The sequence below is a fragment of the Vigna unguiculata genome, chromosome 8 (assembly GCF_037176805.1).
Source record: "Vigna unguiculata cultivar grain cowpea cultivar isolate G323 ecotype 2 chromosome 8, ASM3717680v1, whole genome shotgun sequence".
Taxonomy (NCBI): Eukaryota; Viridiplantae; Streptophyta; class Magnoliopsida; order Fabales; family Fabaceae; genus Vigna; species Vigna unguiculata.
This window is the reverse complement of record NC_140799.1, coordinates 14,836,616-14,854,788: the sequence shown is the minus strand read 5'-3', so window position 1 is coordinate 14,854,788 and position 18,173 is coordinate 14,836,616.

The window sequence follows — 18,173 nt, the reverse complement described above, 5'->3', positions numbered from 1 at the left end:
TTGAAGAAAAAGAAAAGGAAGTAAAGAAAAAGATTATGGAAAAGGTAGTAGAGAACAAGGTGTTTAATCGAACGCCACCCATGTTTAGTTGCATTCGTTTACGAAAGCGACAACAATGTTGTAAGCCAAAGATTGGTGGAGAAACTCAAGTTACCAACAAGCTTTCATCCGAATCAGGCATGGATCAAATTCAGTACAAGACAATGTGTGAAAGAAGTATTATGTGATATTGCTTCGACGAACTCTTGTCATCTTCTTTTGAGATGGGATGGCTTCATTTTACAATGCTCAATCTTGATGAACGTTCCCTTTATTTGAGGCAAGAGGGACATGAAATGAAGTTGAAATTTATGACACCAAGACAAGCCAAGAAGGATCAACATACGTTGAAAGAGAAAATAGAAAAAGAAAGAATAGAAAAAGAAGAAAAATAAACTGCAGAAGGAAGGGAAATTGAAGAAAAAGAAAAGGAAGTAAAGAAAAAGATTATGGAAAAGGTAGTAGAGAACAAGGTGTTTAATCGAAAGCGACCCAAGTTTAGTTGCATTCGTTTAAGAAAGCGACAACAATGTTGTAAGCCAAAGAATGGTGGAGAAACTCAAGTTACCAACAAGCTTTCATCCGAATCAACCAAGGATCAAATTCAGTACAAGACAATGTGTGAAAGAAGTATTATGTGATATTGCTCCCACGAACTCTTGTCATCTTCTTTTGAGATGGGCATGGCTTCATTTTACAATGCTCAATCTTGATGAACGTTCCTTTTATTTGAGGCAAGAGGGACATGAAATGAAGTTGAAATTTATGACACCAAGACAAGCCAAGAAGGATCAACATACGTTGAAAGAGAAAATAGAAAAAGAAAGAATAGAAAAAGAAGAAAAATAAACTGCAGAAGGAAGGGAAATTGAAGAAAAAGAAAAGGAAGTAAAGAAAAAGATTATGGAAAAGGTAGTAGAGAACAAGGTGTTTAATCGAAAGCCACCCATGTTTAGTTGCATTCGTTTACGAAAGCGACAACAATGTTGTAAGCCAAAGATTGGTGGAGAAACTCATGTTACCAACAAGCTTTCATCCGAATCAAGCAAGGATCAAATTCAGTACAGGACAATGTGTGAAAGAAGTATTATGTGATATTGCTCCCATGAACTCTTGTCATCTTCTTTTGAGATGGGCATGTCTTCATTTTAAAATGCTCTATCTTGATGAATGTTCCATTTATTTGAGGCATGAGGGACATGAAATGAGGTTGAAATTTATGACACCAAGACAAGCCAAGAAGGATCAACATACGTTGAAGGAGAAAATAGAAAAAGAAAGAATAGAAAAAGAAGAAAAATAAACTGCAGAAGGAAGGGAAATTGAAGAAAAAGAAAAGGAAGTAAAGAAAAAGATTATGGAAAAGGTAGTAGAGAACAAGGTGTTTAATCGAAAGCCACCCATGTTTAGTTGCATTCGTTTACGAAAGCGACAACAATGTTGTAAGCCAAAGATTGGTGGAGAAACTCAAGTTACCAACAAGCTTTCATCCGAATCAAGCAAGGATCAAATTCGGTACAAGACAATGTGTGAAAGAAGTATTATGTGATATTGGTCCCACGAACTCTTGTCATCTTCTTTTGAGATGGGCATGGGTTCAATTTACAATGCTCAATCTTGATGAACGTTTCCTTTATTTGAGGCATGAGGGACATGAAATGAAGTTGATATTTATGACACCAAGACAAGCCAAGAAGGATCAACATACGTTGAAGGAGAAAATAGAAAAAGAAAGAATAGAAAAAGAAGAAAAATAAACTGCAAAAGGAAGGGAAATTGAAGAAAAAGAAAAGGAAGTGAAGAAAAAGATTATGGAAAAAGTAGTAGAGAACAAGGTGTTTAATCGAAGGCCACCCATGTTTAGTTGCAATCGTTTGCGAAAGCGACAAGAATGTTGTAAGCCAAAGATTGGTGGAGAAACTCAAGTTACCAACAAGCTTTCATCCGAATCAGGCATGGATCAAATTCAGTACAAGACAATGTGTGAAAGAAGTATTATGTGATATTGCTTCGACGAACTCTTGTCATCTTCTTTTGAGATGGGCATGTCTTCATTTTATAATGCTCAATCTTGATGAACGTTCCCTTTATTTGAGGCAAGAGGGACATGAAATGAAGTTGAAATTTATGACACCAAGACAAGCCAAGAAGGATCAACATACGTTGAAAGAGAAAATAGAAAAAGAAAGAATAGAAAAAGAAGAAAAATAAACTGCAGAAGGAAGGGAAATTGAAGAAAAAGAAAAGGAAGTAAAGAAAAAGATTATGGAAAAGGTAGTAGAGAACAAGGTGTTTAATCGAAAGCCACCCATGTTTAGTTGCATTCGTTTACAAAAGCGACAAGAATGTTGTAAGCCAAAGATTGGTGGAGAAACTCAAGTTACCAACAAGCTTTCATTCGAATCAAGCAAGGATCAAATTTAGTACAGGACAATGTGTGAAAGAAAAATTATGTGATATTGCTCCCACAAACTCTTGTCATCTTCTTTTGAGATGGGCATGGTTTCATTTTAAAACGCTCAATCTTGATGAATGTTCCGTTTATTTGAGGCATGAGGGACATGAAATGAAGTTGAAATTTATGACACCAAGACAAGCCAAGAAGGATCAACAAACGTTGAAAGAGAAAATAGAAAAAGAAAGAATAGAAAAAGAAGAAAAATAAACTGTAGAAGGAAGGGAAATTGAAGAAGAAGAAAAGGAAGTAAAGAAAAAGATTATGGAAAAGGTAGTAGAGAACAAGGTGTTTAATCGAAAGCCACCCAAGTTTAGTTGCATTCGTTTAAGAAAGCAACAACAATGTTGTAAGCCAAAGATTGGTGGAGAAACTCAAGTTACCAACAAGCTTTCATTCGAATCAAGCAAGGATCAAATTCAGTACAGGACAATGTGTGAAAGAAGTATTATGTGATATTGCTCCCACGAACTCTTGTCATCTTCTTTTGAGATGGGCATGTCTTCATTTTAAAATGCTCTATCTTGATGAATGTTCCATTTATTTGAGGCATGAGGGACATGAAATGAAGTTGAAATTTATGACACCAAGACAAGCCAAGAAGGATCAACATACGTTGAACGAGAAAATAGAAAAAGAAGAAAAATAAACTGCAGAAGGAAGGGAAGTGGAAGAAAAAGAAAAGGAAGTAAAGAAAAAGATTATGGAAAAGGTAGTAGAGAACAAGGTGTTTAATCGAAAGCCACCCATGTTTAGTTGCATTCGTTTACGAAAGCGACAACAATGTTGTAAGCCAAAGATTGGTGGAGAAACTCATGTTACCAACAAGCTTTCATCCGAATCAAGCAAGGATCAAATTCAGTACAGGACAATGTGTGAAAGAAGTATTATGTGATATTGCTCCCATGAACTCTTGTCATCTTCTTTTGAGATGGGCATGTCTTCATTTTAAAATGCTCTATCTTGATGAATGTTCCATTTATTTGAGGCATGAGGGACATGAAATGAGGTTGAAATTTATGACACCAAGACAAGCCAAGAAGGATCAACATACGTTGAAGGAGAAAATAGAAAAAGAAAGAATAGAAAAAGAAGAAAAATAAACTGCAGAAGGAAGGGAAATTGAAGAAAAAGAAAAGGAAGTAAAGAAAAAGATTATGGAAAAGGTAGTAGAGAACAAGGTGTTTAATCGAAAGCCACCCATGTTTAGTTGCATTCGTTTACGAAAGCAACAACAATGTTGTAAGCCAAAGATTGGTGGAGAAACTCAAGTTACCAACAAGCTTTCATCCGAATCAAGCAAGGATCAAATTCGGTACAAGACAATGTGTGAAAGAAGTATTATGTGATATTGGTCCCACGAACTCTTGTCATCTTCTTTTGAGATGGGCATGGGTTCAATTTACAATGCTCAATTTTGATGAACGTTCCCTTTATTTGAGGCATGAGGGACATGAAATGAAGTTGATATTTATGACACCAAGACAAGCCAAGAAGGATCAACATACGTTGAAGGAGAAAATAGAAAAAGAAAGAATAGAAAAAGAAGAAAAATAAACTGCAAAAGGAAGGGAAATTGAAGAAAAAGAAAAGGAAGTGAAGAAAAAGATTATGGAAAAAGTAGTAGAGAACAAGGTGTTTAATCGAAGGCCACCCATGTTTAGTTGCAATCGTTTGCGAAAGCGACAAGAATGTTGTAAGCCAAAGATTGGTGGAGAAACTCAAGTTACCAACAAGCTTTCATCCGAATCAGGCATGGATCAAATTCAGTACAAGACAATGTGTGAAAGAAGTATTATGTGATATTGCTTCGACGAACTCTTGTCATCTTCTTTTGAGATGGGCATGGCTTCATTTTACAATGCTCAATCTTGATGAACGTTCCCTTTATTTGAGGCAAGAGGGACATGAAATGAAGTTGAAATTTATGACACCAAGACAAGCCAAGAAGGATCAACATACGTTGAAAGAGAAAATAGAAAAAGAAAGAATAGAAAAAGAAGAAAAATAAACTGCAGAAGGAAGGGAAATTGAAGAAAAAGAAAAGGAAGTAAAGAAAAAGATTATGGAAAAGGTAGTAGAGAACAAGGTGTTTAATCGAAAGCGACCCAAGTTTAGTTGCATTCGTTTAAGAAAGCAACAACAATGTTGTAAGCCAAAGATTGATGGAGAAACTCAAGTTACCAACAAGCTTTCATTCGAATCAAGCAAGGATCAAATTCAGTACAGGACAATGTGTGAAAGAAGTATTATGTGATATTGCTCCCACGAACTCTTGTCATCTTCTTTTGAGATGGGCATGTCTTCATTTTAAAATGCTCTATCTTGATGAATGTTCCATTTATTTAAGGCATGAGGGACATGAAATGAAGTTGAAATTTATGACACCAAGACAAGCCAAGAAGGATCAACATACGTTGAACGAGAAAATAGAAAAAGAAGAAAAATAAACTGCAGAAGGAAGGGAAGTGGAAGAAAAAGAAAAGGAAGTAAAGAAAAAGATTATGGAAAAGGTAGTAGAGAACAAGGTGTTTAATCGAAAGCCACCCATGTTTAGTTGCATTCGTTTACGAAAGCGACAACAATGTTGTAAGCCAAAGATTGGTGGAGAAACTCAAGTTACCAACAAGCTTTCATCCGAATCAAGCAAGGATCAAATTCGGTACAAGACAATGTGTGAAAGAAGTATTATGTGATATTGGTCCCACGAACTCTTGTCATCTTCTTTTGAGATGGGCATGGGTTCAATTTACAATGCTCAATCTTGATGAACGTTCCCTTTATTTGAGGCATGAGGGACATGAAATGAAGTTGATATTTATGACACCAAGACAAGCCAAGAAGGATCAACATACGTTGAAGGAGAAAATAGAAAAAGAAAAATAGAAAAAGAAGAAAAATAAACTGCAAAAGGAAGGGAAATTGAAGAAAAAGAAAAGGAAGTAAAGAAAAAGATTATGGAAAAGGTAGTAGAGAACAAGGTGTTTAATCGAAAGCCACCCATGTTTAGTTGCATTCGTTTACAAAAGCGACAAGAATGTTGTAAGCCAAAGATTGGTGGAGAAACTCCAGTTACCAACAAGCTTTCATTCGAATCAAGCAAGGATCAAATTTAGTACAGGACAATGTGTGAAAGAAAAATTATGTGATATTGCTTCGACGAACTCTTGTCATCTTCTTTTGAGATGGGCATGGCTTCATTTTACAATGCTCAATCTTGATGAACGTTCCCTTTATTTGAGGCAAGAGGGACATGAAATGAAGTTGAAATTTATGACACCAAGACAAGCCAAGAAGGATCAACATACGTTGAAAGAGAAAATAGAAAAAGAAAGAATAGAAAAAGAAGAAAAATAAACTGCAGAAGGAAGGGAAATTGAAGAAAAAGAAAAGGAAGTAAAGAAAAAGATTATGGAAAAGGTAGTAGAGAACAAGGTGTTTAATCGAAAGCGACCCAAGTTTAGTTGCATTCGTTTAAGAAAGCGACAACAATGTTGTAAGCCAAAGAATGGTGGAGAAACTCAAGTTACCAACAAGCTTTCATCCGAATCAACCAATGATCAAATTCAGTACAAGACAATGTGTGAAAGAAGTATTATGTGATATTGCTCCCACGAACTCTTGTCATCTTCTTTTGAGATGGGCATGGCTTCATTTTACAATGCTCAATCTTGATGAACGTTCCTTTTATTTGAGGCAAGTGGGACATGAAATGAAGTTGAAATTTATGACACCAAGACAAGCCAAGAAGGATCAACATACGTTGAAAGAGAAAATAGAAAAAGAAAGAATAGAAAAAGAAGAAAAATAAACTGCAGAAGGAAGGGAAATTGAAGAAAAAGAAAAGGAAGTAAAGAAAAAGATTATGGAAGAGGTAGTAGAGAACAGGGTGTTTAATCGAAAGCCACCCATGTTTAGTTGCATTCGTTTACGAAAGCGACAACAATGTTGTAAGCCAAAGATTGGTGGAGAAACTCATGTTACCAACAAGCTTTCATCCGAATCAAGCAAGGATCAAATTCAGTACAGGACAATGTGTGAAAGAAGTATTATGTGATATTGCTCCCATGAACTCTTGTCATCTTCTTTTGAGATGGGCATGTCTTCATTTTAAAATGCTCTATCTTGATGAATGTTCCATTTATTTGAGGCATGAGGGACATGAAATGAGGTTGAAATTTATGACACCAAGACAAGCCAAGAAGGATCAACATACGTTGAAGGAGAAAATAGAAAAAGAAAGAATAGAAAAAGAAGAAAAATAAACTGCAGAAGGAAGGGAAATTGAAGAAAAAGAAAAGGAAGTAAAGAAAAAGATTATGGAAAAGGTAGTAGAGAACAAGGTGTTTAATCGAAAGCCACCCATGTTTAGTTGCATTCGTTTACGAAAGCGACAACAATGTTGTAAGCCAAAGATTGGTGGAGAAACTCAAGTTACCAACAAGCTTTCATCCGAATCAAGCAAGGATCAAATTCGGTACAAGACAATGTGTGAAAGAAGTATTATGTGATATTGGTCCCACGAACTCTTGTCATCTTCTTTTGAGATGGGCATGGGTTCAATTTACAATGCTCAATCTTGATGAACGTTTCCTTTATTTGAGGCATGAGGGACATGAAATGAAGTTGATATTTATGACACCAAGACAAGCCAAGAAGGATCAACATACGTTGAAGGAGAAAATAGAAAAAGAAAGAATAGAAAAAGAAGAAAAATAAACTGCAAAAGGAAGGGAAATTGAAGAAAAAGAAAAGGAAGTGAAGAAAAAGATTATGGAAAAAGTAGTAGAGAACAAGGTGTTTAATCGAAGGCCACCCATGTTTAGTTGCAATCGTTTGCGAAAGCGACAAGAATGTTGTAAGCCAAAGATTGGTGGAGAAACTCAAGTTACCAACAAGCTTTCATCCGAATCAGGCATGGATCAAATTCAGTACAAGACAATGTGTGAAAGAAGTATTATGTGATATTGCTTCGACGAACTCTTGTCATCTTCTTTTGAGATGGGCATGGCTTCATTTTACAATGCTCAATCTTGATGAACGTTCCCTTTATTTGAGGCAAGAGGGACATGAAATGAAGTTGAAATTTATGACACCAAGACAAGCCAAGAAGGATCAACATACGTTGAAAGAGAAAATAGAAAAAGAAAGAATAGAAAAAGAAGAAAAATAAACTGCAGAAGGAAGGGAAATTGAAGAAAAAGAAAAGGAAGTAAAGAAAAAGATTATGGAAAAGGTAGTAGAGAACAAGGTGTTTAATCGAAAGCGACCCAAGTTTAGTTGCATTCGTTTAAGAAAGCGACAACAATGTTGTAAGCCAAAGAATGGTGGAGAAACTCAAGTTACCAACAAGCTTTCATCCGAATCAACCAAGGATCAAATTCAGTACAAGACAATGTGTGAAAGAAGTATTATGTGATATTGCTCCCACGAACTCTTGTCATCTTCTTTTGAGATGGGCATGGCTTCATTTTACAATGCTCAATCTTGATGAACGTTCCTTTTATTTGAGGCAAGAGGGACATGAAATGAAGTTGAAATTTATGACACCAAGACAAGCCAAGAAGGATCAACATACGTTGAAAGAGAAAATAGAAAAAGAAAGAATAGAAAAAGAAGAAAAATAAACTGCAGAAGGAAGGGAAATTGAAGAAAAAGAAAAGGAAGTAAAGAAAAAGATTATGGAAAAGGTAGTAGAGAACAAGGTGTTTAATCGAAAGCCACCCATGTTTAGTTGCATTCGTTTACAAAAGCGACAAGAATGTTGTAAGCCAAAGATTGGTGGAGAAACTCAAGTTACCAACAAGCTTTCATTCGAATCAAGCAAGGATCAAATTTAGTACAGGACAATGTGTGAAAGAAAAATTATGTGATATTGCTCCCACGAACTCTTGTCATCTTCTTTTGAGATGGGCATGGTTTCATTTTAAAACGCTCAATCTTGATGAATTTTCCGTTTATTTGAGGCATGAGGGACATGAAATGAAGTTGAAATTTATGACACCAAGACAAGCCAAGAAGGATCAACAAACATTGAAAGAGAAAATAGAAAAAGAAAGAATAGAAAAAGAAGAAAAATAAACTGTAGAAGGAAGGGAAATTGAAGAAGAAGAAAAGGAAGTAAAGAAAAAGATTATGGAAAAGGTAGTAGAGAACAAGGTGTTTAATCGAAAGCCACCCAAGTTTAGTTGCATTCGTTTAAGAAAGCAACAACAATGTTGTAAGCCAAAGATTGGTGGAGAAACTCAAGTTACCAACAAGCTTTCATTCGAATCAAGCAAGGATCAAATTCAGTACAGGACAATGTGTGAAAGAAGTATTATGTGATATTGTTCCCATAAACTCTTGTCATCTTCTTTTGAGATCGGCATGGTTTCATTTTAAAACGCTCAATCTTGATGCATGTTCCCTTTATTTGAGGCATGAGGGACATGAAATGAAGTTGAAATTGATGACACCAAGACAAGCCAAGAAGGATTAACAGACGTTGAAGGAGAAAATATAAAAAGAAAGAATAGAAAAAGAAGAAATATAAACTGTAGAAGGAAGGAAAATTGAAGAAAAAGAAAAGGAAGTGAAGAAAAAGATTATGGACAAGGTAGTAGAGAACAAGGTGTTTAATCGAAGGCCACCCATGTTTAGTTGCATTCGTTTATTAAAGTGACAAGAATGTTGTAAGCCAAAGATTGGTGGAGAAACTCAAGTTACCAATAAGCTTTCATCCGAATCAAGCACGGATCAAATTCAGTACAAGACAATGTGTGAAAGAAGTATTATGTGATATTGCTCCCATGAACCCTTGTCATCTTCTTTTGAGATGAGCATGGCTTCATTTTACAATGCTCAATCTTGATGAACGTTCCCTTTATTTGAGGCATGAGGGACATGAAATCAAGTTGAAATTTATGACACCAAGACAAGCCAAGAAGGATCAACATACGTTGAAGGGGAAAATAGAAAAAGAAAGAATAGAAAAAGAAGAAAAATAAACTGCAAAAGGAAGGGAAATTGAAGAAAAAGAAAAGGAAGTGAAGAAAAAGATTATGGAAAAAGTAGTAGAGAACAAGGTGTTTAATCGAAGGCCACCCATGTTTAGTTGCAATCGTTTGCGAAAGCGACAAGAATGTTGTAAGCCAAAGATTGGTGGAGAAACTCAAGTTACCAACAAGCTTTCATCCGAATCAGGCATGGATCAAATTCAGTACAAGACAATGTGTGAAAGAAGTATTATGTGATATTGCTTCGACGAACTCTTGTCATCTTCTTTTGAGATGGGCATGGCTTCATTTTACAATGCTCAATCTTGATGAACGTTCCCTTTATTTGAGGCAAGAGGGACATGAAATGAAGTTGAAATTTATGACACCAAGACAAGCCAAGAAGGATCAACATACGTTGAAAGAGAAAATAGAAAAAGAAAGAATAGAAAAAGAAAGAATAGAAAAAGAAGAAAAATAAACTGCAGAAGGAAGGGAAATTGAAGAAAAAGAAAAGGAAGTAAAGAAAAAGATTATGGAAAAGGTAGTAGAGAACAAGATGTTTAATCGAAAGCGACCCAAGTTTAGTTGCATTCGTTTAAGAAAGCGACAACAATGTTGTAAGCCAAAGAATGGTGGAGAAACTCAAGTTACCAACAAGCTTTCATCCGAATCAAGCAAGGATCAAATTCAGTACAAGACAATGTGTGAAAGAAGTATTATGTGATATTGCTCCCACGAACTCTTGTCATCTTCTTTTGAGATGGGCATGGCTTCATTTTACAATGCTCAATCTTGATGAACGTTCCTTTTATTTGAGGCAAGAGGGACATGAAATGAAGTTGAAATTTATGACACCAAGACAAGCCAAGAAGGATCAACATACGTTGAAAGAGAAAATAGAAAAAGAAAGAATAGAAAAAGAAGAAAAATAAACTGCAGAAGGAAGGGAAATTGAAGAAAAAGAAAAGGAAGTAAAGAAAAAGATTATGGAAAAGGTAGTAGAGAACAAGGTGTTTAATCGAAAGCCACCCATGTTTAGTTGCATTCGTTTACAAAAGCGACAAGAATGTTGTAAGCCAAAGATTGGTGGAGAAACTCAAGTTACCAACAAGCTTTCATTCGAATCAAGCAAGGATAATATTCAATATAGGACAATGTGTGAAAGAAGTATTATGTGATATTGTTCCCATGAACTCTTGTCATCTTCTTTTGAGATCGGCATGGTTTCATTTTAAAACGCTCAATCTTGATGAATGTTCCCTTTATTTGAGGCATGAGGGACATGAAATGAAGTTGAAATTGATGACACCAAGACAAGCCAAGAAGGATTAACAGACGTTGAAGGAGAAAATATAAAAAGAAAGAATAGAAAAAGAAGAAATATAAACTGTAGAAGGAAGGGAAATTGAAGAAAAAGAAAAGGAAGTAAACAAAAAGATTATGGACAAGGTAGTAGAGAACAAGGTGTTTAATCGAAGGCCACCCATGTTTAGTTGCATTCGTTTATTAAAGTGACAAGAATGTTGTAAGCCAAAGATTGGTGGAGAAACTCAAGTTACCAATAAGCTTTCATCCGAATCAAGCACGGATCAAATTCAGTACAAGACAATGTGTGAAAGAAGTATTATGTGATATTGCTCCCACGAACCCTTGTCATCTTCTTTTGAGATGGGCATGGCTTCATTTTACAATGCTCAATCTTGATGAACGTTCCCTTTATTTGAGGCATGAGGGACATGAAATCAAGTTGAAATTTATGACACCAAGACAAGCCAAGAAGGATCAACATACGTTGAAGGAGAAAATAGAAAAAGAAAGAATAGAAAAAGAAGAAAAATAAACTGCAAAAGGAAGGGAAATTGAAGAAAAAGAAAAGGAAGTGAAGAAAAAGATTATGGAAAAAGTAGTAGAGAACAAGGTGTTTAATCGAAGGCCACCCATGTTTAGTTGCAATCGTTTGCGAAAGCGACAAGAATGTTGTAAGCCAAAGATTGGTGGAGAAACTCAAGTTACCAACAAGCTTTCATCCGAATCAGGCATGGATCAAATTCAGTACAAGACAATGTGTGAAAGAAGTATTATGTGATATTGCTTCGACGAACTCTTGTCATCTTCTTTTGAGATGGGCATGGCTTCATTTTACAATGATCAATCTTGATGAACGTTCCCCTTATTTGAGGCATGAGGGACATGAAATCAAGTTGAAATTTATGACACCAAGACAAGCCAAGAAGGATCAACATATGTTGAAGGAGAAAATAGAAAAAGAAAGAATAGAAAAAGAAGAAAAATAAACTGCAGAAGGAAGGGAAATTGAAGAAAAAGAAAAGGAAGTAAAGAAAAAGATTATGGAAAAGGTAGTAGAGAACAAGGTGTTTAATCGAAAGCCACCCAAGTTTAGTTGCATTCGTTTAAGAAAGCAACAAAAATGTTGTAAGCCAAAGATTGGTGGAGAAACTCAAGTTACCAACAAGCTTTCATTCGAATCAAGCAAGGATAATATTCAATATAGGACAATGTGTGAAAGAAGTATTATGTGATATTGTTCCCATGAACTCTTGTCATCTTCTTTTGAGATCGGCATGGTTTCATTTTAAAACGCTCAATCTTGATGAATGTTCCCTTTATTTGAGGCATGAGGGACATGAAATGAAGTTGAAATTGATAACACCAAGACAAGCCAAGAAGGATTAACAGACATTGAAGGAGAAAATATAAAAAGAAAGAATAGAAAAAGAAGAAATATAAACTGTAGAAGGAAGGGAAATTGAAGAAAAAGAAAAGGAAGTAAACAAAAAGATTATGGACAAGGTAGTAGAGAACAAGGTGTTTAATCGAAGGCCACCCATGTTTAGTTGCATTCGTTTAAGAAAGCGACAACAATGTTGTAAGCCAAAGAATGGTGGAGAAACTCAAGTTACCAACAAGCTTTCATCCGAATCAACCAAGGATCAAATTCAGTACAAGACAATGTGTGAAAGAAGTATTATGTGATATTGCTCCCACGAACTCTTGTCATCTTCTTTTGAGATGGGCATGGCTTCATTTTACAATGCTCAATCTTGATGAACGTTCCTTTTATTTGAGGCAAGAGGGACATGAAATGAAGTTGAAATTTATGACCCCAAGACAAGCCAAGAAGGATCAACATACGTTGAAAGAGAAAATAGAAAAAGAAAGAATAGAAAAAGAAGAAAAATAAACTGCAGAAGGAAGGGAAATTGAAGAAAAAGAAAAGGAAGTAAAGAAAAAGATTATGGAAAAGGTAGTAGAGAACAAGGTGTTTAATCGAAAGCCACCCATGTTTAGTTGCATTCGTTTACAAAAGCGACAAGAATGTTGTAAGCCAAAGATTGGTGGAGAAACTCAAGTTACCAACAAGCTTTCATTCGAATCAAGCAAGGATCAAATTTAGTACAGGACAATGTGTGAAAGAAAAATTATGTGATATTGCTCCCACGAACTCTTGTCATCTTCTTTTGAGATGGGCATGGTTTCATTTTAAAACGCTCAATCTTGATGAATTTTCCGTTTATTTGAGGCATGAGGGACATGAAATGAAGTTGAAATTTATGACACCAAGACAAGCCAAGAAGGATCAACAAACATTGAAAGAGAAAATAGAAAAAGAAAGAATAGAAAAAGAAGAAAAATAAACTGTAGAAGGAAGGGAAATTGAAGAAGAAGAAAAGGAAGTAAAGAAAAAGATTATGGAAAAGGTAGTAGAGAACAAGGTGTTTAATCGAAAGCCACCCAAGTTTAGTTGCATTCGTTTAAGAAAGCAACAACAATGTTGTAAGCCAAAGATTGGTGGAGAAACTCAAGTTACCAACAAGCTTTCATTCGAATCAAGCAAGGATCAAATTCAGTACAGGACAATGTGTGAAAGAAGTATTATGTGATATTGTTCCCATGAACTCTTGTCATCTTCTTTTGAGATCGGCATGGTTTCATTTTAAAACGCTCAATCTTGATGCATGTTCCCTTTATTTGAGGCATGAGGGACATGAAATGAAGTTGAAATTGATGACACCAAGACAAGCCAAGAAGGATTAACAGACGTTGAAGGAGAAAATATAAAAAGAAAGAATAGAAAAAGAAGAAATATAAACTGTAGAAGGAAGGAAAATTGAAGAAAAAGAAAAGGAAGTGAAGAAAAAGATTATGGACAAGGTAGTAGAGAACAAGGTGTTTAATCGAAGGCCACCCATGTTTAGTTGCATTCGTTTATTAAAGTGACAAGAATGTTGTAAGCCAAAGATTGGTGGAGAAACTCAAGTTACCAATAAGCTTTCATCCGAATCAAGCACGGATCAAATTCAGTACAAGACAATGTGTGAAAGAAGTATTATGTGATATTGCTCCCACGAACCCTTGTCATCTTCTTTTGAGATGAGCATGGCTTCATTTTACAATGCTCAATCTTGATGGACGTTCCCTTTATTTGAGGCATGAGGGACATGAAATCAAGTTGAAATTTATGACACCAAGACAAGCCAAGAAGGATCAACATACGTTGAAGGAGAAAATAGAAAAAGAAAGAATAGAAAAAGAAGAAAAATAAACTGCAAAAGGAAGGGAAATTGAAGAAAAAGAAAAGGAAGTGAAGAAAAAGATTATGGAAAAAGTAGTAGAGAACAAGGTGTTTAATCGAAGGCCACCCATGTTTAGTTGCAATCGTTTGCGAAAGCGACAAGAATGTTGTAAGCCAAAGATTGGTGGAGAAACTCAAGTTACCAACAAGCTTTCATCCGAATCAGGCATGGATCAAATTCAGTACAAGACAATGTGTGAAAGAAGTATTATGTGATATTGCTTCGACGAACTCTTGTCATCTTCTTTTGAGATGGGCATGGCTTCATTTTACAATGCTCAATCTTGATGAACGTTCCCTTTATTTGAGGCAAGAGGGACATGAAATGAAGTTGAAATTTATGACACCAAGACAAGCCAAGAAGGATCAACATACGTTGAAAGAGAAAATAGAAAAAGAAAGAATAGAAAAAGAAGAAAAATAAACTGCAGAAGGAAGGGAAATTGAAGAAAAAGAAAAGGAAGTAAAGAAAAAGATTATGGAAAAGGTAGTAGAGAACAAGGTGTTTAATCGAAAGCGACCCAAGTTTAGTTGCATTCATTTAAGAAAGCGACAACAATGTTGTAAGCCAAAGAATGGTGGAGAAACTCAAGTTACCAACAAGCTTTCATCCGAATCAAGCAAGGATCAAATTCAGTACAAGACAATGTGTGAAAGAAGTATTATGTGATATTGCTCCCACGAACTCTTGTCATCTTCTTTTGAGATGGGCATGGCTTCAATTTACAATGCTCAATTTTGATGAACGTTCCCTTTATTTGAGGCATGAGGGACATGAAATGAAGTTGATATTTATGACACCAAGACAAGCCAAGAAGGATCAACATACGTTGAAGGAGAAAATAGAAAAAGAAAGAATAGAAAAAGAAGAAAAATAAACTGCAGAAGGAAGGGAAATTGAAGAAAAAGAAAAGGAAGTAAAGAAAAAGATTATGGAAAAGGTAGTAGAGAACAAGGTGTTTAATCGAAAGCCACCCATGTTTAGTTGCATTCGTTTACAAAAGCGACAAGAATGTTGTAAGCCAAAGATTGGTGGAGAAACTCAAGTTACCAACAAGCTTTCATTCGAATCAAGCAAGGATAATATTCAATATAGGACAATGTGTGAAAGAAGTATTATGTGATATTGTTCCCATGAACTCTTGTCATCTTCTTTTGAGATCGGCATGGTTTCATTTTAAAACGCTCAATCTTGATGAATGTTCCCTTTATTTGAGGCATGAGGGACATGAAATGAAGTTGAAATTGATGACACCAAGACAAGCCAAGAAGGATTAACAGACGTTGAAGGAGAAAATATAAAAAGAAAGAATAGAAAAAGAAGAAATATAAACTGTAGAAGGAAGGGAAATTGAAGAAAAAGAAAAGGAAGTAAACAAAAAGATTATGGACAAGGTAGTAGAGAACAAGGTGTTTAATCGAAGGCCACCCATGTTTAGTTGCATTCGTTTATTAAAGTGACAAGAATGTTGTAAGCCAAAGATTGGTGGAGAAACTCAAGTTACCAATAAGCTTTCATCCGAATGAAGCACGGATCAAATTCAGTACAAGACAATGTGTGAAAGAAGTATTATGTGATATTGCTCCCACGAACCCTTGTCATCTTCTTTTGAGATGGGCATGGCTTCATTTTACAATGCTCAATCTTGATGAACGTTCCCTTTATTTGAGGCATGAGGGACATGAAATCAAGTTGAAATTTATGACACCAAGACAAGCCAAGAAGGATCAACATACGTTGAAGGAGAAAATAGAAAAAGAAAGAATAGAAAAAGAAGAAAAATAAACTGCAAAAGGAAGGGAAATTGAAGAAAAAGAAAAGGAAGTGAAGAAAAAGATTATGGAAAAAGTAGTAGAGAACAAGGTGTTTAATCGAAGGCCACCCATGTTTAGTTGCAATCGTTTGCGAAAGCGACAAGAATGTTGTAAGCCAAAGATTGGTGGAGAAACTCAAGTTACCAACAAGCTTTCATCCGAATCAGGCATGGATCAAATTCAGTACAAGACAATGTGTGAAAGAAGTATTATGTGATATTGCTTCGACGAACTCTTGTCATCTTCTTTTGAGATGGGCATGGCTTCATTTTACAATGATCAATCTTGATGAACGTTCCCCTTATTTGAGGCATGAGGGACATGAAATCAAGTTGAAATTTATGACACCAAGACAAGCCAAGAAGGATCAACATATGTTGAAGGAGAAAATAGAAAAAGAAAGAATAGAAAAAGAAGAAAAATAAACTGCAGAAGGAAGGGAAATTGAAGAAAAAGAAAAGGAAGTAAAGAAAAAGATTATGGAAAAGGTAGTAGAGAACAAGGTGTTTAATCGAAAGCCACCCAAGTTTAGTTGCATTCGTTTAAGAAAGCAACAAAAATGTTGTAAGCCAAAGATTGGTGGAGAAACTCAAGTTACCAACAAGCTTTCATTCGAATCAAGCAAGGATAATATTCAATATAGGACAATGTGTGAAAGAAGTATTATGTGATATTGTTCCCATGAACTCTTGTCATCTTCTTTTGAGATCGGCATGGTTTCATTTTAAAACGCTCAATCTTGATGAATATTCCCTTTATTTGAGGCATGAGGGACATGAAATGAAGTTGAAATTGATGACACCAAGACAAGCCAAGAAGGATTAACAGACGTTGAAGGAGAAAATATAAAAAGAAAGAATAGAAAAAGAAGAAATATAAACTGTAGAAGGAAGGGAAATTGAAGAAAAAGAAAAGGAAGTAAACAAAAAGATTATGGACAAGGTAGTAGAGAACAAGGTGTTTAATCGAAGGCCACCCATGTTTAGTTGCATTCGTTTATTAAAGTGACAACAATGTTGTAAGCCAAAGATTGGTGGAGAAACTCAAGTTACCAATAAGCTTTCATCCGAATCAAGCACGGATCAAATTCAGTACAAGACAATGTGTGAAAGAAGTATTATGTGATATTGCTCCCACGAACCCTTGTCATCTTCTTTTGAGATGGGCATGGCTTCATTTTACAATGCTCAATCTTGATGAACGTTCCCTTTATTTGAGGCATGAGGGACATGAAATCAAGTTGAAATTTATGACACCAAGACAAGCCAAGAAGGATCAACATACGTTGAAGGAGAAAATAGAAAAAGAAAGAATAGAAAAAGAAGAAAAATAAACTGCAAAAGGAAGGGAAATTGAAGAAAAAGAAAAGGAAGTGAAGAAAAAGATTATGGAAAAAGTAGTAGAGAACAAGGTGTTTAATCGAAGGCCACCCATGTTTAGTTGCAATCGTTTGCGAAAGCGACAAGAATGTTGTAAGCCAAAGATTGGTGGAGAAACTCAAGTTACCAACAAGCTTTCATCCGAATCAGGCATGGATCAAATTCAGTACAAGACAATGTGTGAAAGAAGTATTATGTGATATTGCTTCGACGAACTCTTGTCATCTTCTTTTGAGATGGGCATGGCTTCATTTTACAATGCTCAATCTTGATGAACGTTCCCCTTATTTGAGGCATGAGGGACATGAAATCAAGTTGAAATTTATGACACCAAGACAAGCCAAGAAGGATCAACATATGTTGAAGGAGAAAATAGAAAAAGAAAGAATAGAAAAAGAAGAAAAATAAACTGCAGAAGGAAGGGAAATTGAAGAAAAAGAAAAGGAAGTAAAGAAAAAGATTATGGAAAAGGTAGTAGAGAACAAGGTGTTTAATCGAAAGCCACCCAAGTTTAGTTGCATTCGTTTAAGAAAGCAACAAAAATGTTGTAAGCCAAAGATTGGTGGAGAAACTCAAGTTACCAACAAGCTTTCATTCGAATCAAGCAAGGATAATATTCAATATAGGACAATGTGTGAAAGAAGTATTATGTGATATTGTTCCCATGAACTCTTGTCATCTTCTTTTGAGATCGGCATGGTTTCATTTTAAAACGCTCAATCTTGATGAATGTTCCCTTTATTTGAGGCATGAGGGACATGAAATGAAGTTGAAATTGATGACACCAAGACAAGCCAAGAAGGATTAACAGACATTGAAGGAGAAAATATAAAAAGAAAGAATAGAAAAAGAAGAAATATAAACTGTAGAAGGAAGGGAAATTGAAGAAAAAGAAAAGGAAGTAAACAAAA